Below are 22,865 nucleotides of genomic sequence, written 5' to 3'. Positions count from 1 at the left end.
CATCCAAGCCACAGTTTCTGCGGCTTGGATGCGGACCCATTCACTTTAATGGGGCCACAAAAGATGCGGACAGCACTCTGTGTGCTGTCCACATCCGTTGCTCCATTCCGTGGTCCGCAAAAAATATAACCTGTCCTATTCTTGTCCGTTTTGCGGCAGTTATATCAATGGCTGTCCGTGCCGTTCCTCAAATTGGTCCGCAGACCACAAAACACACAAAGGTCGTCTGCATGGCGCCTTATCCTGCTGCTCGCTCTGCTTCCCAATACCCCCAAATACTATCCTGAAGAAAAATGAGTCCCCCCATAGTAATAGTGCTCCCCCAAGTCCCACCAATAGTGATTCCCTTCTAGAATGCCCTTATTAGTAATACTGCCCCTACAGAGCCCACAACAGTGATAATGCTCCCCAAGAGTGCCCCCATTATTAGAAGAGCCCTCCAGTATTAATAATGCCCTAACAGAGCTCTCAGTAGAAATAAGGCCCCCCATTGTTCCCCCAGCTGTAATAAAGCTCTCTAGAAATAAGTAGAAATAAGGCAGATCTATAAGTCCCTCCTATAGAGCCCCCAGTATTAATAAGAAAGCCTAATGGCACCTGGATTTCAAATGTCCCTACATTCCCTCCCTCCCCCCCCCCCCCCCCCCGTATTTATTCTACACCCAACTGTTACAATGCTCGCACTAAAGTGCCCCCAGTATTTACAATGTCTCCTGCAGTGCCCCCTGTAGTTATATTCCTCCTTCCATCATACAGTCCCATGTAAATAACAATGCACCATCTCTCCAGCCCCCTCCATAATACAGTCCCATGTAAATAACATCACTCCCCTCCCTTCAGCCCCTCTAGCATACAGTCCCATGTAAATAACACTATTTTCCTGCACTGTAGAGTCCCATGTAAATAACATTACACCATCTCTCCAGTCCCCTCCAATATACAGTCCCATGTAAATAACATCACTCCCCTCCCTTCAGCCCCTCTAACATACAGTCCCATGTAAATAACACAATTTCCCTGCACTGTAGAGTCCCATGTAAATAACATCACACCATCTCTCCAGCCCCCTCCAATATACAGTCCCATGTAAATAACATCACTTCCCTCCCCAGCTGACTTTAACATACGGTCCCATGTAAATAATATCCCCCCTCCCCAGCCAACTCCAACATGCAATCCCATATAAACAACATCAGCCCCTCAACATTCAGTCCCATGTAAATAACATCACTCCCTCCCCCAGCTGCCTTCAACATGGAGTCCCATGTAAATAACATCATTAGTGTTGAGCGCGAATATTCAAATTTCTAATATTTATTGTGAATATCGCAACTTCGAGAATTTTCTAATATTTTGAATATAGTGTTATATATTTGTTTTTCGAATATTCGTAATTATTTTTTTTTACTCGAAAAATCGGCAATGTAACGATTGCGTAATATGTGAAAATTACGCAATCTATACAGGCATGGTGTCATGGAACCATGAACCAGACGTACAACAAGAGATAAGTGGAAATAAGAAGGCTTTATTGAAAACCAAGCTGTAAGCAAAAGTCCAAACGGATGGCTAAACCGAAGCAGGGTCTTGCGTAGACAGAGGTCAGGAACCGGAAAGGTAGTCAGACGAAGCCTGGATCAGGAACCAGCAGGGTAGTCAGACGAAGCCAGGATCAGGAACCAACGGGGTAGTCAGACGAAGCCAGGATCAGGAACCAACGGGGTAGTCAGACGAAGCCAGGATCAGGAACCAGAAGCAGCAGCAGTCTTAGAAGCATGTGAACACAGGAGGACCAAGCAAGGAACTGAAGCCACAGACCTCCTATATATATGAGCTAGGCATCCAGCTCCTCCCAGTGGGAAGGAGAAGCCGCAGGGTGGGAGGCTACAAGAAACCCAGAAACCAAGATGGCCGCCAGCACATGTCAAACGAAGGAGAACAGTAAGAAGGTAAGACCATGACAGTACCTCCCCCTCAAGGGCCCCTCCTCCGCGGAGTAAGGAACGGTTTCTGAGGGAAGCGTGCGTGGAAGGCTCGGAGCAAAGCAGGAGCATGGACATCTGCGGAGGGAACCCAGGAACGCTACTCTGGACCATAACCACGCCAATGGACCAAAAACTGCAACCGACCGCGGACCAGGCGTGAGTCCAGGATATTGCTCACCTCATATTCCTCACGATTGCCCACTTGGACCGGACGGGGCCGAGGAACCGAGGAAGTGAAACGATTACACACCAATGGCTTCAACAGGGAGACATGAAACACGTTGGAGATCCGCATGCCAGGAGGAAGCGCAAGGGCATAGGCTACCGGGTTTACCCTGAGAAGCACTCGGAAGGGACCAACAAAGCGAGGCGCCAGCTTGGGAGTGGGCACTCGAAGGTTGAGGTTGCGGGTGGACAACCATACACGGTCTCCGACCTGGTAGGAAGGAGCGGGCGCTCGTCTGCGATCAGCCTGGAGTCTCTGGCGCTGCGCAGAGACCTCAAGGGACCTCGGGATCTGTAACCAAGAAGCACGTAGGACGGAAAGGTGATCCTCCACAGCCGGAATATCCTGGGGAGAGAATACCTCCGGTAACACGGCAGGTTGGAACCCATAATTGGCCATGAAGGGAGAAGTCCCAGAGGAAGAGTTCACCGCCGTGTTCCTGGCAAACTCAGCCCAAGGCAGGAGGTCAACCCAATTGTCTTGGTGATCGGAGACATAGCAACGAAGGAATTGCTCCAAGGCCTGATTGGATCGTTCTGCGGCCCCATTGGACTGAGGGTGGTAGGCCGAGGAGAAAGAGAGATGAATCCCCAACTGGGAGCAAAAGGCGCGCCAGAACCTGGACACAAACTGACTTCCCCGATCCGACACAATCTCCTTGGGCAAACCGTGCAACCGGAAGACCTCCCTGGCGAAAATCGTGGCCAACTCTTGTGCAGAGGGTAACTTCTTGAGAGGAACACAGTGGCACATTTTGGAAAACCGATCCACAATCATGAGAATGACCGTATGGCCTCGGGATGCAGGGAGGTCCACAATGAAATCCATCCCCAGGTGTGACCATGGGCGCTCCCCGGTGGCTATGGGTTGCAAAAGGCCCAACAGAAGGTGCCGAGGGGACTTACTCTGGGCACAAACGGAGCATGCCGCTACATATGCGGCGATGTCGGAACGTAGAGAAGGCCACCAGAACAGACGTGAAACAGCCCAGGACAGCTGATTCTTTCCAGGATGCCCCGCGGCCTTGGAGTTATGGTAGGTTCGCAACAACCGAGTGCACAACTCCTCAGGCACAAAACACCTGCCGTTGGGTCTCCCAGAGGGAGCACCAGATTGAGCCGCCAAAATCTGCTCACCCAGGGGAGAGGTCAGGCTGGTGCGAATGGCGGCCAGGATCTGATTCGGAGGTATGACCGAAGTCGGAATCGACTCCTCCCCGGACAGCTCGGAGTACTGCCGTGATAAGGCATCCGCTCTGACGTTCTTGGAACCGGGTAGGTAGGAGACCACGTAATTAAAACGTGACAAGAACAGAGCCCATCTGGCCTGACGTGGTGTCAATCTCTTAGCCTCAGAAAGGTAGGTCAGATTCTTGTGGTCCGTCAGGATGAGAACCGGAACCACCGAACCCTCGAGCAAGTGCCTCCATTCTTTAAGGGCCTGCACGATGGCCAATAACTCCCTGTCACCAATCTGATAGTTGCACTCCGCGGAAGACAGTTTCCGGGAGTAAAACCCACAAGGAAGCAGAGGACCCTCTGGTGTTCTACGCTGAGACAGAAGGGCGCCTACTCCCGTCTCAGACGCGTCCACCTCGAGGACAAAGGGCAACCCAGGGTTGGGATGCGACAGAATCGGAGCCGACACAAAGGCGGACTTTAGAGCCTCAAAAGCTCGGATGGTCTCGAGCGGCCAGACCTGGAAATTACTGCCCTTCCTGGTCAGATCCGTGAGAGGCTTGGCTAGCATAGAAAAGTCCCTGATGAACTTCCGATAATAATTGGCGAAGCCCAAAAAGCGCTGCAGGGCACGGAGACCACTGGGCTGGGGCAACTGTAAGACAGCCAAAACCTTCTCAGGATCCATGGAGAACCCCTCAGCGGAAATGATGTAACCTAAGAAGGTTACCTGGGATCGGTGAAATTCGCATTTCTCAAGCTTACCGAACAGCCTGTTCTCTCGTAACCGTTGCAACACTCGTCTGACATCCATAATGTGGGCCTCCATGGATTCAGAATATACCAAGATGTCATCCAAATAGACCACCACACACTGCTGCAACAGGTAACGGAAAACATCGTTGATGAATTCCTGGAAGACTGCGGGCGCATTGCACAACCCAAAGGGCATAACCAAGGATTCATAATGACCGGTCCTGGTGTTAAACGCGGTCTTCCACTCATCGCCCGCCTTGATCCTTACCAGGTTATATGCCGCCCTCAGGTCGAGTTTGGTAAAGACCTTGGCCCCTTTGAGGCGGTCGAACAGCTCGGAAATCAAGGGTATCGGGTAAGCGTTCTTGATCGTGATGCGATTGAGACCCCTGTAATCGATGCAAGGCCTCAACTCACCGCCCTTCTTTTTCACAAAGAAAAATCCAGCCCCTGCCGGGGACGAGGATTTGCGAATGTGTTCGCGTGAAAGCGCCTCCCTCACGTACTCCTCCATGGCCTCATTCTCCGCTACCGACAGTGGATAGACTTTGCCACGAGGAGGAACGGCACCAGATTGTAACTCTATGGCACAATCGTATGGGCGGTGCGGAGGTAGGGCAACCGCGCGCACCTTATCGAATACATCCCGGTACTCTTCGTATTCAGGAGGCAACAGAGAGTCCGAGGAAGTACACAGCAACTTGACAGGCCCATGGATGCAACTAGCCCCACACTGCGGTGACCACGAGAGGATCTCGGCCGATCTCCAATCGAAAGTCGGATTATGCTTCTGGAGCCAGGGGTACCCCAAGACCACCGAGTAGTGTGGAGACGAAATCACCTGGAAACAGACAGACTCTCTGTGAACGGCACCAATGGCTATCCCCACTGGAAGGGTCTCATGAGTCACGTGTGGCGGCAGAAGGGGTCTGCCGTCTATCGCCTCAAGAGCCAGTGGGGAACCTCGAGGCTGCAGAGGAATGGAATTGGCGGCAGCGAACACACTATCAATGAACAAACCACCAGCACCAGAGTCCACCAACGCCTGGGTCGTCACCGAGCCCCCGACCCAGGAGAGGACAACAGTGATCAGTGGTTTGTCAACACGGGAAACCGGGGACGAGGAGACTCCACCCAAGATCTGCCCCCGACAGGATCTCAGGTGCGAGCGTTTCCCGGACGGTTCGGACATGCCAACCGAAAATGCCCACCGAGACCACAGTACATGCATCGGCCCTCGCGTCTCCGGAGTACCCTCTCCCCCTCGGACAGGCGAGCAAACCCCAGCTGCATGGGTTCACCCCCAGACAAGTCATCCCCAGGAGGCGTGGGAGGAGAGGGAGGCACGGGTGGGACAGCAAACGTAGGCGCCAATCTGTTAGAAGGCCTCCGCAGGCTCTCCTTAAAGGAAGGTCTCTCCCTGAGTCTGGTGTCAATCAAAATCAGGAAAGAAATAAGAGACTCGAGCTCCACTGGTAGGTCCTTAGCTGCAACCTCATCCTTCAAGGCATCCGAGAGACCATGAGAGAAAGCAGCGACCAGAGCCTCATTATTCCAGCCCACCTCTGCTGCCAGGGTACGAAACTCAATGGCGTATTTAGCTACGGATCGTGAACCCTGTCTGATGGACATAAGGAGCTTCGCAGCAGAGGCAGCACGAGCCGGCACATCGAATACCTTCCGAAGAGAAGCAACAAAACCGGAAAACTCGGCAACCACCGGATTGTTGTTCTCCCATAAAGGGCTGGCCCAGGCCAAGGCCTTGTCCGAAAGCAGCGAGATCAAGAAGCCCACCTTTGATCTCTCAGTAGGAAAGGCATATGGCAGCAACTCGAAATAAATGCCCACCTGGTTAAGGAAACCTCGGCACTGAGTTGGCTCTCCCCCAAAGCGCTGTGGAAGGGGGGCAGAACCGGTCATACCCCGAGACACCGCAGGCGCAGCAACAGGTGTCGGGGTAGACTCTGGCGCAACAACCGGAGCGGCAGTAGGAGCGGGCTCAGGAGCGACAACCGACCCATCGGCAACGGAAGCGAAATGAGCCGTGCGTTCAAGCAGGGTTTGCAACGCCACAGCGAACCGACCCAACAGGTGATCCTGCTGATCAAGTCTGGCAACCAGCGTAGGTAGCGAGGATGGCCCTGTACCGTCAAAATTCATGGCTTGGTCCTAATGTCATGGAACCATGAACCAGACGTACAACAAGAGATAAGTGGAAATAAGAAGGCTTTATTGAAAACCAAGCTGTAAGCAAAAGTCCAAACGGATGGCTAAACCGAAGCAGGGTCTTGCGTAGACAGAGGTCAGGAACCGGAAGGGTAGTCAGACGAAGCCTGGATCAGGAACCAGCAGGGTAGTCAGACGAAGCCAGGATCAGGAACCAACGGGGTAGTCAGACGAAGCCAGGATCAGGAACCAACGGGGTAGTCAGACGAAGCCAGGATCAGGAACCAGAAGCAGCAGCAGTCTTAGAAGCATGTGAACATAGGAGGACCAAGCAAGGAACTGAAGCCACAGACCTCCTATATATATGAGCTAGGCATCCAGCTCCTTCCAGTGGGAAGGAGAAGCCGCAGGGTGGGAGGCTACAAGAAACCCAGAAACCAAGATGGCCGCCAGCACATGTCAAACGAAGGAGAACAGTAAGAAGGTAAGACCATGACACATGGGTAAAAAAGGAATATATTGCAATATATTGAATATAGTGCTATACAGTATATTAGTTTTTATTTGAATATTTGTCATTTTTTTCCATCTGAAGTCATGATCTGTCCTCCCTTTTGGCAGAAGTAAAACATTCTCCCATTTTGATTTAATAGCGACGGTCTAAAAGCATACACAAGTGAGCACACAGCTCGCCATCTTAGCCAGCATGACAGAGAATGCAGTTCTTTTTCGGCTTTGCTCTCCACTGAGATGATTAGTGGGCCTGACCAGTGCGATTGTCATCATCATTCTCTTGCTGCTCCTCCACATCTGATTTCACCTCCTCCTCTTCAATTGGCAGCTGCTCATTTCCATCCTCCTCCTCCATGACAGTTTCTCCTTATAAGCCCCCAACAGCTACAGGGCAGTCAGCAAGATGTGTGAGCTGTTCCTCCATCATTGTCTCTTGCTACATGAGCATCATTGTCTATTCTAAAATAAATATGAGGGGGATGAAAGTGTCCATGCTGCAGTGGTCCATGCTGACAAACTTTGTGGCCTCTTTGAAAGGCTTTAACACCCCTCTCAATTGAGCTACCACTTCCTGACCTCAAAACAACACATTCTCCCTGCTGCTGACGTGGTCTGGTGCGTGACAAAATCGTTCAAAGCTTTCCGCTGCTTGTACAGATGCTTGACCATGTGCATTGTTGAATTTCAGCGAGTTGGAACATAATGGGTTAACCTGTGTAGCGGCAGACCGTTCTGTTGCTGCAAGTCCAGAGAAAGTTCCCTGCCATGTAAGAAGGGCTGAAATGCGAATACACTCTCCTGGACATTGCTAGTAGAGATCGAAGTTGACAAAATGAAATTCGATCCTAATTTTAGGAAAAATTCAATTTGCAGTAATTCTAAATTTCCTCACGCTTTGTGGTAAAGAATCATTTTTTATCCTAAAATGGCTGCTGCACGTGTTAGGACATGGAGCAAGGAACTCTGGGAACGAGGGATCACCCACAATGCCATGCATGCAGCCAATCAGCAGCCAGCCAGCCCTGTGATGTCACAGCCCTATAAATAGCCTCAGCCATCTTGGATTCAGCCATTTTCCAGTGTACTTAGCGCAGGGAGAGATGTCAGCAGGCGCTAGGGACAGTGGAAGAAAAGACTTTAAAACTTTAATTTTGCTGTATAGAAGTTCGGGGAAAGGATAGGGAGGAATCATTCCACAGTACTGAAGCAGAACAGGGTTCAGTAGGGAAGATTACAGCCTGGGTAATGGGAACAATCCTATTACACCTTGCTGCACTTTCTGCGGATCCAAATTGCGATTATACAGCAAACCGTTGTTATTAGGGTGCAAGTGCTGCGTGATACGGCCATTAACAGGATTTATTACAAGGAAATATTTCTATGTCTTATTTGCCCTTGTGCGGTGCAGTTATATGTAGTGATGTCCCGAACTATTCGCCGGCGTACAGTTCCCGGCGTACATAGCTTGTTCGCGTTTGCCGCTGCGGGCGAACATATGCGATGTTCGGTCCGCCCCCTATACATCATCATTGAGTAAACTTTGACCCTGTACCTCAGTCAGCAGACACATTCCAGCCAATCAGCAGCAGACCCCCCCTCCCAGACCCTCCCACCTCCTGGACAGCATCCATTTTAGATTCATTCGGAAGCTGCATTCTCAGTGAGAGGAGGGACAGTGCTGCTGCTGCTGATTCAATAGGGAAAGAGTTAGCTCGGGCAGTGTTCTGTGTCCAAGGACTCATCTGCTGTAAGGACAGCGTCCTGACAGCACCACAAAAAGCTCTTTTCAGGGCTGGTACATCAGTCTGCTTTTATATATATATATATATATATTGCAGCTGCCTGGCTGCCCGTGTTAGAGAGGCTGCAGGCTCAGTCACAGACAGCACTGTGTGCACACCATTCATACAGGGTGTGACAGAAAATACCTCACAGATAAAAGAAAATTCTATTTAATATTTTTCTGTGACATAATCACATTTGCAAATTGCAAGGCCGTGTGTGTCAGGCCCACACAGACTGTATTGTGGCCACTGGCTAGTGGCTAGGCCTCCACTCATACCGTTACAGGGTGTCATTCACTCAAATACCTTGCAGATAAAAAAAAATATCTTAAAACATTTTCTGTGATATGATCACATTTGCAAGCCCGTGTGTGTCAGGCCCACACAGACTGTACTGTGCCCTCTGCCCACCACTTATATAGTGCGGCACAGTACCTTGCACGCATAGTACCACTTATCTAAAAAAAAAAAATGACAGGCAGAGGCAGGCCACCCCGCAGGGCCCGTCGTGGTCGTGGTGCTGTGATTTCCACTGGCCCTGGAATAATGCCCAGTGTTCAGAGGCCACGTACCCTGAACCCAAAAAATTTGGAGAAAATAGTTGACTGGCTTACACAGGACACCCAATCTTCAACACACCATCCTCCTCCAGCTCAGCTTTGGTCACCTGCTCTCAAGTTACCACTCTCCCACCCACCGCCAACACCACCACTACCACCACAGCCACTTCACTTGATCCCTCATTAGTGATGCTCAACCATTATTGCCAGGGGATGTAGATAACAGGGATATCAGGGATCTCAGTCAGGCAGCATTACACACATGGACGTACAGTGTGATGATGATGATGATGATGTTGTACCCGCTGCTGCTTCCTTTGCTGAGGTGTCAGATACAAGTGAAGTGGTTGATGATGACGATGTGTCCGTGGATGCCACATGGGTGCCTGCTCGAAGAGAAGAAGAAGAGGGGGAAAGTTCAGAAGGGGAGACTGAGAGAAGGAGGAGACGAGTTGGAAGCAGGGGGAGGTCGTCGCAATGAGCTAGTGGCACAGTCAGACAGCAGGTCGTCGCAAGGAGCACAGTCAGACAGCATGTATTGGCACCCGGGGTCAGCCAGACAGCACGCCAATCAACGCATGCTGTTTCCTACCACCAGAATGCCGTCATTGCAAAGCTCAGCAGTGTGGCATTTTTTTTGTGTGTCTGCCTCTGACAACAGCGATGTCATTTGCAGCCTGTGCCAAAAGAAACTGAGTCGTGGGAAATCCAACACCCACCTAGGTACAACTGCTTTGCGAAGGCACATGATCGCATATCACAAATGCCTAAGGGATCAACACATGATGAAGAGTAGAAGCAGCACACAAGCTCAAAGCCACCATCCTCCTCCTGGTCCAGCATCTTCAGCAACGTCAACCACTGCTGTCCTCCTTGCCCCCTCTCAACCACCCGCCACTCCGCCTCTCACCTTCAGCAGTTCCATCTCATCTGCCCACAGCCAGGTGTCTGTAAAGGAAATGTTTGAGCGTAAGAAGCCAATGTCACAGAGTCACCCCCAGAGTCTGATAGCTGGCTTGACGGAACTCTTAGCCAGCCAGATTTTACCATACCAGCTGGTGGAGTCTGAGGCTATAAAAAAAATTGTCGCTATTGGGACACCACAGTAGAAGGTACATGGACGAAATTATTTTTCTAATAAGGCAATCCCAAACCTCTACTCAGTGATTAAAAAGGAAGTCATGGCATCTCTGGCATACAGTGTTGGGGCAAGGGTCCATCTGACCACTGATACCTAGTCTGTAAAGCATGGCCAGGGCAGGTATATCACCTACACTGTGCATTGGGTCAACCTGCTGACGGCTGCCAAGCATGGAATGCGTGGCTCTGCAGAGGAGTTGGTGACACTGCCACGACTTGCAGGCAGGCCTACTGCCACCTCCTCTACTCCTCCTCTTCTGCTGCGGCGTCTGGCTGCACATCAACTGAATCCCCCCAGCTCCCCAGGGGCTATTCCATCACCACCAGAAACAGCCTTGTCATCATCGCTTGCCGGACCTGCGGCAACACTGCAAGAGTATGAGGAAGAGGAGTCAGAGGAGGAATGTGGCTTTGAGGAGGAGGAAGACCAACCACAGCAGGCATCCTAGGGTGCTCGTTGTTGTCACCTATCTGGGACCCGTGGTGTTGTACGTGGCTGGGGGGAAGAACAGACCGTCAATGACATCAGTGAGGAGGAGGAGGTACAGGAAATGAGTAGCTCGGCATCCAACCTTGTGCAAATGGGGTCTTTCATGCTGTCATGTCTGTTGAGGGACCCTCGTATAAAAAGGATAAATGAGAACAACCTGTACTGGGTGGCCACGCTACTAGACCCCCGGTATAAACAGAAAGTGGCAGAAATGTTACCAAATTGCCGGAAGTCAGAAAGGATGCAACAGTTCAAAACCAAACAAAAAAATATGCTTTACACAGCTTATAAGGGGGATGTCACAGCACAACAGGAATCTAACAGGGAAAGAGGTGAAAGTAATCCTCCTCCTACCACGACGAAGAAGTCACCTCGGTCAAAAAAGTGTTGATTACCTCACCTTCATTAAGATGAATGAGGCATGGATCCCAAAGGGACTGACAGTGTGGGATACGTTTGACTAACAAAAGGCCTGATGACATGCCTTGGCCTTAAAATGGTCCCCACGCTGCTGTAAGTAATGTCTGCATACCAGATGACTTTCGTGAATTCTCCACCACCAACTAGCGTTCAAGCCGCTATATTTTAGTCACCTTTCTGCCTGGAAAACATCAGCGGCTGCAACAATTTCTATTTTTCTCAGGCATGTGTACATGTCTCATTTTTCTGGCCTCTAGTGCTGCACTATGGCTGCAAAAACAAAACAAAAAAAGGCACATACAAGTATCAATTCCCCTTCGTGATCGGTACCTTGTTGTGGTGAAGGGGCTTGCGTATCACATTGAAGCGATCATCACCTCTATGAGTGTGTTGGTTGGTAATGTTGCCACACCCCAGATAAGGCTGTTGCTTCATTATGATCAGACTAAAAGCGATCGGCTGGATAATTTTTCATAGAAAAAACATTATTTATTTATTTATTTTAAGTTGTATGGGTTTTTAATACATAAAATAAACTATTAAGAGATTTTAGAATAAAAAGGTAGCAGGCACACTCATAAATGGGATAAATATAATGGTCTTTATTTAGTTAAAATACTAAAATTGGGTAATTGTGTTAGGAAAAGAGGTGAGTGTGGTGGTCTGGACACTTGGTACAGGTGTCAGATGGGGGGTGGCTGGTATTAGGTGATCTAGGGATGAATCCGTGGGGAACAAGAGGTAGAGCCTTTTGTGGCTGGCTCAAATAAGTGGGATAGCTTTCCCAGTGTTTGTGAAAAAATATAGTGGTGTGAGATAAAAGGATAAAAATAAAAAATAAAAAATGAAAAATATAAATAAAAATGAAAAAATGGGATAAAATGGAAAAAATGTGTAGTCTTATATGGTGTAGTTCGTCATCAGGTGGTCCCAAGGTAGCGCTAGAGATAAAAATTTAAAATGATGGAAAGGTACTATACATTAAGTATATATCATAATGTCCCATAAGTAGCGCTTAAAATATTGTGGGGTCTTGTATTCCTGGAAAAAATATGTATGGTTCCTGTGGGGGAATTGGTGCTCTGGACCTCGGTGCGGCGTCCCGCACTGTCTTGGGTACAGAGATCACTTACCCGCCACGTGGAGATGTCTTCCTTCAGTGCTCCGGCCAGTTGTTGCTTGCAGTTGGCTTCCTCGGCTGTCGGCGTCCCTCGTGGTCTCTAGGCGCGCGCGCCCTTTTACTTAGGTATATGTTGTCAGCGTGACCTGGTGTTGAAATTGAAGCTATAAAACAATTACAAAGAGAGAAAGACATAATAATACACCCAGCAGACAAGGGAGGAGCAATAGTGATCCAAGACACAACCAAATACAATCTAGAATGCATAAAACAACTGTCAGATACAAACACCTACAAAAAATTAAAAAGTGACCCCACAGAACAATACTATTCAGAATTAACCCAATTTTGCAATAAAGGCCTAGACAAAAAAATCTTATCTGAGACAGAACAAAAATACATTTTAAACACACAAAAAAGAATACCAGTTCTATACTGCCTACCTAAAATCCACAAAAACAAGGAAAATCCACCAGGCCGCCCCATTATATCAGGAATTGGATCACTCACCAGCAACTTATCCCAATACATAGACACACTATTACAGCCAAGAGTCAAAAACATAAATTCCTACGTTAAGGACACAACCCAAATAATCAATATAATAGAAAATTTAAAATTTGATCCAGACTGGTATATCGGTACCTTGGACGTACAGTCCTTATACACATGCATAAATCACTCACAGGGCATTGCAGCCATACACAAACAACTGACCCAGGAAGCCAAACTCCCCACAGAACAAATCAATTTCATAACAGAAGGGATCCAATTTATACTAAACCACAACTATTTCAACTGGAACTCAGAATTCTACTTGCAAGTCCAGGGCACTGCCATGGGCACCAGGTTCGCCCCCAGTTACGCCAACTTATTCATGGCGCAGTGGGAACGAGAGACCGTCGCGCCGAGACTGGGGACGGACCTGGTGCTATGGCAACGCTACATAGACGACGTCCTGTTTGTGTGGCGAAATAGTGAGGAACACCTACACTCCTTCCTGAAACAGATAAACTCAAATTAATATAACTTAAAATTCACCCCCATTATCAGCACATCAAAAATTGAATTTTTAGACCTACAAATAACTACAGACAAAGATAGACTCATTTGCACAACATTTCAAAAACCAACCAGTAAGAACAGCTTCATACAATTCGATCGCTGCAACCTACCGTCCTGGCTAACAAATATACCACAGGGACAGTTCCGAAGAGTCAAAAGAAATTGTACACTGGACACTCAATTCGAAGAAGAAGCACAAAAAATGAGAAAACAATTCATAGATAAAAATTACCCAGCGGCACTCATCGACTCATCATTAAATCAAGTACGGCATATGAACAGACAAGATTTCTTCATACAAAACAATGAAAAAACTCCACAGAAAGATACCTCCTTCAGAATCATTCTCCCATACAACTCACAATACAAGAAGATAAAACAAATCATCAATAACCACTGGCACCACATCAAACAAGACAAAATTATAGGATCCACCATCCCAACTACCCCACAAATCACATTTACAAAGGCCCCAAATTTAGGCCTAAAAGTAGCCCCCTCCATCAAACAGACTGTAAACAAAGACCCATCTATCCAAAAATAGATGGACATTACAGGCTTTTATAGGTGTGGAAAATGCAACAATTGCCGGATAACATCATTCCCCAAAAAAACCACACATGTGACATCCAAGAAAAACTCACACAAACAGGAGATAAAGGAATTCTTAACATGCAGCTCAACCGACGTTATATACGCATTAGAATGCCCATGTCAAAAAATCTATATAGGCCGCACAAAAAGAACTTTAAAAAAAAGAATATCTGAACACATCTCAAACATAAAAAAAGGACTTGAAACACACACACTATCAAACCATTTCAAATCAGTACACAACAAGGACCCCAACAGGACTAATATTCACAGCATTGGAAAAAGTAACAAAGGATTGGAGGGGCGGAAATCACATCCACAAAATGTCCAGACTAGAATCCAGAAGAATCTTTGAATTCGACTCAATTACACCCAACGGATTAAACGCTGAAATGGAAATCTTCGGCTTTCTCTGAAACACTACACCCGGTCTGTAGACATAATCATATCACCTAACAATACACCCCTTACATAAAAATCACCAAACATCCCCCCCACCCCAATAGGTGGATTCATGCGACATCACGCCCCCCGCCCCACGGTCCGAGGACCCCCGTCCAATCAACACTGGGCCTATTGTCCTACGAATCAGTAGTTTACTGCCCCTACCTGCCACTCAAATGTGGAGCAACCAGCGAGTCTGTCCCATCTCAATATATGACAGTCCCTTATACCCCAGACCTGTATACCAAACTACAGACCGCCTGGGCCAACACTAATAGAAGCCCAATACAAGACCACTATAAATATCCCAATGGGTGGATTGAATGTTGGCGATACGCCTTGTCCCACAGTCTGGGGGCACCTGTCCAGTCAACGCTGGGTCTATTACTACGGACCAGTGTTGTACGATTCACGCATGCCACCCAGACGTGGAGCAACTAGCGAACTCACGCCCCATCTCAATACACATGGGACAAATGAACAACATGTACCCATCACCCACAAAATGTACAAATGAAAGCTGAGACCAACTTATCAATTCGGATACACCACCATGTGCCACAATATCCGTCACATATACGTACACACAGACACACTAATACACACACATACCCACACTAAATACAACACACACACTAGACACATCCATACCCCAAGAATATCAACCACAATATCCACTACATATACACACACAGAAATACAGGCACACACATATACCCATACTAAACTCAAAATACATACATTAGTCTCATCCCCACCAGGATACCACATACAACATACACACTGGATACAATTGTACTCCAAGATTGCCAGCACCTTGCAACCAATTTTCACTAAACCAAACACTTTATCCCAAGCATTATCATCCCATTCCAAAAATACATATCCTATCCCAATCTTACATCCCACCCGAACCCTTTAGCCAATCACTAAGATCAATTTTTACCCTGATTATCAACTTCAATATCTCCTATTTGACCATATTCCTGGTCCCACATGACCAAAACCTGATGTTCTAGAACGAAATAAACATTTCAATTAAGTAACGAACAATCCACTTTCCAATTAACCCTAAATGATGGACTGCACCCTAAATCAATCAATTAACTCAAAACGGGCCAGCCAATAAATTCTAGTCAGATGCCGCAAGTCCTCCACTTACTGATGAAGGGACCAAGTATAGTCCCGAAACGCGTTTAAGGAGCACGGAGGATTTTTGCCAACGGAGCTGTGGTAACAGACACCAACAATAGCGCTCCCCTTGCTGCGCTTACTATTTTCTATACCGGCCCGGCAGATCCCGATCACGTGAACAACACCAGGTCACGCTGACAACATATACCTAAGTAAAAGGGCACGCGCGCCTAGAGACCACGAGGGACGCCGACAGCCGAGGAAGCCAACTGCAAGCAACAACTGGCCGGAGCACTGAAGGAAGACATCTCCACGTGGCGGGTAAGTGATCTCTGTACCCAAGACAGTGCGGGACGCCGCACCGAGGTCCAGAGCACCAATTCCCCCACAGGAACCATACATATTTTTTCCAGGAATACAAGACCCCACAATATTTTAAGCGCTACTTATGGTACATTATGATATATACCTAATGTATAGTACCTTTCCATCATTTTAAATTTTTATCTCTAGCGCTACCTTGGGACCACCTGATGACGAACTACACCATATAAGACTACACATTTTTTCCATTTTATCCCATTTTTTCATTTTTATTTTTCATTTTTTATTTTTTATTTTTATCCTTTTATCTCACACCACTATATTTTTTCACAAACACTGGGAAAGCTATCCCACTTATTTGAGCCAGCCACAAAAGGCTCTACCTCTTGTTCCCCACGGATTCATCCCTAGATCACCTAATACCAGCCACCCCCCATCTGACACCTGTACCAAGTGTCCAGACCACCACACTCACCTCTTTTCCTAACACATTTACCCAATTTTAGTATTTTAACTAAATAAAGACCATTATATTTATCCCATTTATGAGTGTGCCTGCTACCTTTTTATTCTAAATCCTCCCTTTTTGACTGGGTGAGTCAAAACCAGCAGTTCAGCACCTCAGCCATTCTACTGAACAGTCGAGCCGCCTTAATCCCACCTATCATATTAAGAGACTTTATTATGATTTTTTTATTAGAAATAATGCAGACAATTAAAAAAATCCAATACAAAGCAAGTACAGAGCTCAGAACAAAATTATTTTAGGATGTCATTAATTCGACAATGATTAATCAATTCGACACGTGTCCCCGGATAGGGGACGTAACAGGGAATAAACTGATAGGAATTGTACTAGTTAAGACACCACTCATATAGGGTGTCACAGCACATGCACACGCAGTGCCCCAACTTGGGAGTAAGAGGACCGACCAAGCTGCTTTTTCCATCTCCCGGTTCCTAAAATCAATTCAGTTTGGTGTATCAGAGTTTGGTCTGTCACTGTGAAGGCAGTCGAAGGTATCCGGCCTAAATTTTTTTTCACAAAAGGCAATCCCTGATATGGGACGTAACAGGGATTAAACTGATAAGAATAGTACTACAGAAAATACCACTCATATCGGACAGCAAATTGCACGGCGCAGACGCAGTGACCATGGCGTGGATTCAAACAAAGGGGAGGGAGCCAGCGTTTTTTTTAACCTTCTGCCCGTTCGAAAAACCAATTTAATAAATGGACCTCAGATTGGGGACGTCACGTAACAGGGATTAAACTGATGAGAATAGTACTACAGAAAATACCACTCAAATCGGGTGTGACAGTAAATTGCACGGCGCAGACGCAGTGACCGTGGCGTGGATTCAAACAAAGGGGAGGGAGCCAGCGTTTTTTTTAACCTTCTCCCCGTTCGAAAAACCAATTTAATAAATGGACCCCAGATTGGGGACGTCACGTAACAGGGATTAAACTGATGAGAATAGTACTACAGAAAATACCACTCATATCGGGTCTGACAGTAAATTGCACGGCGCAGACGCAGTGACCGTGGCAAGGATTCAAATAAAGGGGAGGGAGCCAGCGTTTGTTTAACCATCTCCCCATTCGAAAAATCTATTCAATTCACCTTTCGGGGAGCCTTGGTGTTGTACGTGGCTGGGTGGAGGAAGCAACCTTCAATGACATCAACGGGACATGGCTAGCTTGGTATCCGACCTTGTGCAAATGGGAAGTTTGCTGTTGGGCAAATGGACTATTTGCGGTTGTTTGCGATGCATTAAAAGGGGAGTTTGGTCTGTCAATGTCTGTGAAGCGGGCGTAACCCTTACACGACCTGATCGATACAACATCATACCTGATCGTATACACACACTTGTTAGGTGATTTATGCCCTTTATAGATTAGAATCCAACTCTGCGTCAACTATGTAATTTTCCATTGGAGTTTTGCCATGGATCCCCCTCCGGCATGCCACAGTCCAGGTGTTAGTCCCCTTGAAATAACTTTTCCATCACTACTGTGGCTAGAAAGAGTCCCTGTGGGTTTTAAAATTTGCCTGCTTATTGAAGTCAATGGTGGTTCGCCCGGTTCGCCCGTTCGCAAACATTTGCAGAAATTTGCGTTCGCCGTTCGCGAACGGAAAATTTTATGTTCGCGACATCTCTAGTTATATGTTCTCAAGCATTTTTTGGCTTGTACAGTCCTGATCAAAAGTTTAAGCCCACTTGAAAAATGACAAAAAATCATATTTAGCATGGCTGGATCTTAACAAGGTTCCAAGTAGAGCTTCAACATGGGAGTGAGCATTCAATTTAATGAAAACAACGAATAAACTGAAACCTGCTGTTTTTCAGCTGATCAAAAGTACCTCACCTCCAAAAAAAAAATAACTAAACCCCCCAAAACAGAAATCCAACTTTCAAACATGAACTCAGTAATGAGTAGCTCCACCATTATTGTTTATCACTTCAAAAAATTGTTTTTGGCTTGATGCAAGCGTTTCCATGAGGTGAATGGGGTCTGGAAATGTTGTCCATTTTTGTAAACTTCCCTTGCCATCCATCCCCAGAGGTTCTCAATTGGATTTAGATCAGGGAAACACGCAGGATGGGCCAAAAGAGTGATGTTATTCTCCTGGAAGAAGTCCCTTGTCCTGCGGGCATTGTGTACAGTCGTGTTGTCCTGTTGAAAAACCCAGTCGTTACCACACAGATGAGGGCCCTTAGTCATGAGGAATGCTCTCTGCAACATCTGGACATAGCTAGAGGCTGTTTGTCTGCCCAGCACTTCCTGAAGCTCCATTGTTCCACTGAAGGAAAAAGCACCCCAGACCATTATGGCGCCCCCTCCACTGCGGCGCGTAGAAAACATCTCAGGTGGGATCTGCTTGTCATGACAGTAACGTTGGAAACCATCAGGACCACCAAGGTTCCATTTTTTCTCATCAGAGAATAAAACTTTCTTCCACCTTTGAATGTCCCATGTTTGGTGCTTTCTTGCAGTACAAACGAGCAGTTCTGTGGCGTTCAAGGAGACGTTTTTTGTTTTTGAAGCTCTTCAGTCTCAGATGCCGTCTGATGGTTATGGGGCTGCAGTCAGCACCAGTAAGGGCCTTAATTTGGGTCGAGGATCGTCCAGTGTCTTGACGGACAGCCAATTGGATCCTCCGGTTCAGTGCTGATGAAATTTTTTGGGGGCTTTTTTGTTCCATAACCCTCAGGATCATTTAAGAAATTCCAAATCACTGTCTTACTGTGTCCCACCTCAGCAGCAATGGCGCTCTGTGAGAGACCCTGCTTATGCAGTTCAACAACCCGACCACGTTCAAAAAGGGAGAGTTTTTTTGCCTTTGCCATCACAATGTGTGACTACCTGACAGAAAATGACAATGAATCCACATTTTTGCACAGATTTGGCCTTTTAAAGGCATGTGGTCCTAAACTTTTGATCAGCTGAAAAACAGCCTGTTTCAGTTTATTCGTTGTTTTCATGAAATTGAATGTTCAAAAAATGTTTTGTCTCACTCCCATTTCTTCTTGTTGCATGTTGAAGCTCTACTTGGAACCTTGTTAAGATCCAGCCATGCTAAATATGATTTTTTGTCATTTTTCAAGTGGGCTTAAACTTTTGATCAGGACTGTACAAGCCAAAAAATGCTTGAGAACATATAACTAGAGATGTCGCGAACATAAAATTTTCCGTTCGCGAACGGCGAACGCAAATTTCTGCAAATGTTTGCGAACGGGCGAACCGGGCGAACCGGGCGAACCACCATTGACTTCAATAAGCAGGCAAATTTTTGATCAGGACTGTATTAGTGGGAAAAAAGGGCTTGTTAGCGGTTGTGTGGTGAAGTGAGAAAAGCCCTTTTTGGCGTGTATTAGTGGCAAAATTATATATATTATAGTGGCACAAAAAAAGTATTTGATGTGTGGTGAAGTCAGAAAATTACAGCCCTTTTTTGTGTGTATTAGTGGAAAAATATATATATTTGCCGTTCAGCGGTGCAGTTATTATATGTTCTAAAGCCCTTTTTGACGTTTATTAGTGGCACAAAAATATATATTATTTGCCATTCAGTGTTGCATTTATATGTTCTAAAACCCTTTTTGGCATGTATTAGTGGAAACATTTATTTATTTTTTTGCCATTCAGCGGTGCAGTTATAAGTTCTAAAGCCCTTTTTGGTGTGTATTAGTGGCAAAAAATATTTATTTGCCAGTTCAACAGTGCAGTTATATGTTCTAAAGCCCTTTTTGGCACGTATTAGTGGCAAAAAAAGATATATTATTTGCTTTTCAACGGTGAAGTTATATGTTCTAAAGCTCTTTTTGGCGTGTATTAGTGGTGCAAAAAAAGTATTTGACGTTGTGTTGTAAAGTGAGAAAATTACAGCCCTGTTTGATGTGTATTACTGGCAAAAATATGTATATTTGCCGTTCAGGGTGCAGTTATATTTTCTAAAGCCCTTTTTGGTGTGTATTAGTGGCAAAAAATATATATTTGCCATTCAGCGGTGCAGTTATATTTTCTATAGCCCTTTTTAGTGTGTATTAGTGGCACAAATATATATATTTGCCGTTTAACGGTGCAGTTATATGTTCTAAAGCCTTTTTTGGCATGTATTAGTGGCAAAAAATTCTATATTATTTGCAATTCAGCAATGCAGTTATTATATGTTCTAAAGCCCTTTTTGGCGTGTATTAGTGGCACAAAAATATATATTATTTGCCATTCAGTGGTGCAGTTATATGTTCTAAAGCCCTTTATGGTGTGTATTAGTGGCAAAAATATATATTATTTGCCATTCAGCAGTGCAGTTATATTTTCCAAAGCCCTTTCTGGTGTGTATTAGTCGCAAAAAATATTTATTTGCCTTTCAGCAGTGCAGTTATATGTTCTAAAGCCCTTTTTGGCAAGTATTAGTGGCACAAAAAAAGCATTTGACGTTGTGTGGTGAAGTGAGAAAATTGCAGCCCTTTCCGGTGTCACACTGTTCTGCAACTTATTTGCCTGGACAAATGGAATCGCTGCCACCTCCACACTATGTTACCTTACCACTCTATGGTCTCCTGATGCTACTGGCACCTCCACACTGTGTAACCTTACCACTCTATGGTCTCCTGATGCTTTTGCAACCTCCACACTATGTCATCTTGCCACTCTGTGGTCTCCTGATGCTACTGATACCTCAACACTATATCACCTTGCCACTCTGCGGCCTACTGATGATTAGTGTTGATCACGAATATTCAAATTTCGAATTTTTATCCTGAATATAGGTACTTCGAAAATTTGCGAATATTTCGAATATAGTTATAAATATTCGTAATTTTGAATATTCACAATTTTTTTTTTTTTTTTTTTTTTATCAGTACACATGCTCCCTCCCTGCTTCTAACTTGGGGGCCAATAAGAAGCCTGCAATATACTTGACTTTAGGAGTAGTAGTGTTAGTAGCGAATTTTGCTCTATATTAGTTTTTTCGAATATTCGCTATATTGCTATATATTCTTGTTTTAGAATATTACGAATATTCGAAAAAACAAAGTTATAGCAATATAGCGAATCTTAAAAAAAACGAATATAGAGCAATTTAGCTAATATAGTGCTATAATCTTTTTTTTTATAGTTGTATTTTTTTTCCAATCTGAACTTCAGATGAGAAAAAAATTACAACTATTAGACAAAGAAGATTATAGCACTATATTAGCTAAATTGCTGTATATTCGTTTTTTTTTCGAATATTCGCTATATTGCTATATATTCTTGTTTTAGAATATTACGAATATTCGAAAAAACTAAGTTATAGCAATATAGCGAATATTCGAAAAAAATCGAATATACAGCAATTTAGCTAATATAGTGCTATAATATTCTTTGTCTAATAGTTGTAAGTTGAAAAATTCACAATAAAAATTCTAATCCAAATATTCGAATTCCTAAAATTCGCATATTACACAATTATTACCTTGCCAATTTTTTGAGTAAAAAAAACGTGAATTTTCGAATAGTCGACGAATATTCTAAAAAATATTTGCAAAATATTGCGAATTTGAATATGACCCCTGCCGCTCATCACTACTGATGATGCTGCTGCCACCTCCACACTCTGCCATTGTGCCACACTGTGGCCTCCTCTTGAAGATGCTGCTGCCACCTCCACACTGTCATTATTCCACTCTGTGGTCTCCTCATGCTGCTGCTGCTTCTGCCATCTCTACACTGCCATTTTGCCACCCTGTGGCCTCTTCCTGATGCTGCTGCTGCCACCACCTCCACACTGTCATTGTGCGACCCTGTGGCCTCCTCCTGATGCTGCTGCTGCCACCTCCACCATGTCATTGTGCCACCCTGCGGCCTCTTCCTGATGCTGCTGCTGCCACCACTTCCACAATCTGTCATTGTGCCACTCTGTGGCCTCCTGATTCCGCTGCCACCTCCACACTGTCATTGTGCCACCCTGTGGCCTCCTCCTGATGATGGTGCTGCCACCTCCACATTCTGTCATTGTGCCACCCTGTGGCATCCTCCTGATGCTGCTGCTGCCACCTCCACACTGTCATTTTCCACTCTGTGGCCTCCTCCTGATGCTGCTGCTGCCACCACTTCCACACTCTGTCATTGTGCCACTCTGTGGCCTCCTGATTCCGCTGCCACCTCCACACTGTCATTGTGCCACCCTGTGGCCTCCTCCTGATGATGGTGCTGCCACCTCCACATTCTGTCATTGTGCCACCCTGTGGCCTCCTCTTGATGCTGCTGCTGCCACCTCCACACTGTCATTTTCTACCCTGTGGCCTCCTCCTGATGCTGCTTTCGCCACCTCCACATTCTGTCATTGTGCCACCCTGTGGCCTCCTCCTGATGCTGCCACCTCCACACTGTCATTGTGCCACCCTGCGGCCTCTTCCTGGTGCTGCTACTGCCACCACTTCCACACTCTGTCATTGTGTTACTCTGTGGCC

Source organism: Bufo gargarizans, chromosome 1 (genome assembly GCF_014858855.1).
Source record: "Bufo gargarizans isolate SCDJY-AF-19 chromosome 1, ASM1485885v1, whole genome shotgun sequence".
NCBI classification, from domain to species: Eukaryota; Metazoa; Chordata; class Amphibia; order Anura; family Bufonidae; genus Bufo; species Bufo gargarizans.
The sequence above is the reverse complement of the archived record's forward strand: the minus strand, read 5'-3'. Positions refer to the sequence as shown.